Genomic DNA, 1355 nt, shown 5'->3' with positions numbered 1-1355 from the left:
GCATGAGGAGAAAGGAGCAGCAGACAGGAGCTATTATGACCTGTCTGAAATCCCCATTCCCCATCCTCCTGCACTGCTTGGGTGCAGAGGAGGTAGCGTCTGGGAAGAAAGGGGGAAGGAAGGTGTTTTAGTTTTAATCTTTGTTTCTCACCATTCTACTCTATTTTTTTAAAATTAGCAATAAAATAAATTAATTTTCAGCAAGTTAGAATCATAGAATATCCTGAGTTGGAAGGGACCAGCAAGGATCATCGAGTCCAACTCCTGGCCCTGCACAGGACAACCCCAGAATCACACCATGTGCCCAAGAGCATTGTCCAAACACTTCTTTAACTTTGTCAGGCTTGGTGCTGTGACCACTTCCCTGGGGAGCCTGCTCCAGTGCCCAACCACCCTCTGGGTGAAAAACCTTTTCCTAATATCCATCTAAATCTTCCCTGATGCAGCTTCAGGCCATTGCCTTGAGTCTTATCACTGGTCACCATAGAGAAGGGATCAGTGTTTGCCATCCCACCTCCCCTCATGAGGAAGCTGAAGGAAGCTGCTATGAGGTCCCCCCACGTCTGTTTTTGCTGTGATGGTACGTTGTAAATTATCTCCCTGCCTTTATCTCATCCCTGTGAGTTTCTTTTATCATCTTCTTCCCCTGAAGGTAGGAGGGAGGAGTGCAAGAGCAGCTGGCTGGGGGTCTGGCAGCCACCCAGAGTCCACCCACCACACTCAGGTAAACTGCCCAATAATAAGAACAAGGAAACTGCATAGAAACCTCTGGTAGAACGATGCCAGCACACAAAGTAGTGAAATGGCCATCAATGGCTTCAGGTAATCTATTTTAATTTTTTGAATATTTTAATACCTGAATTTAACTTGACTTATTTTTAAGTTATAGTGATTTTCAATGCTTCAGTTTTCAATTAAAAAAAAAAAGGGAATAAATCAAATCTCACACTTCTCACAGAATCACAGAATTGTTAGGGTTGAAAGGGACCTCTGAAGATCATCCAATCCAACCCCCCGGCAAGGCAGGGTCACCCAGAGTAGGGACACAGGAACGGGTCAGGTTTGGAATGTCTCCGGCGAGGGAGACTCCACGATCTCCCTGGGCAGCCTGTTATACTCTGCAAGTATTATTTGAAAAGTGCTCGAATAAAGACAAGGAAGAGAACAGGAGCTGCTTTGCCACAGCAATGGCTAGCTTTGACTTCTTTAGAATTAAAGATGAAATGATTTCCAGCATTGACGCTGGGGATTTCACAATACTCCAGGGAATGAACACCCGTTTTAAACACCCCACAGTGCTGCGCCCCGGCTCGGTCTGTGGAGCAGGGATGCTGCCCGCGCCCCGCTCCCCCCGC

The sequence above is a fragment of the Manacus vitellinus genome, unplaced genomic scaffold (genome assembly GCF_001715985.3).
Source record: "Manacus vitellinus isolate BGI_N305 unplaced genomic scaffold, ASM171598v3 scaffold_7_pilon, whole genome shotgun sequence".
Lineage (NCBI taxonomy): Eukaryota > Metazoa > Chordata > Aves > Passeriformes > Pipridae > Manacus > Manacus vitellinus.
Note: the sequence above shows the minus strand (reverse complement) of the source record.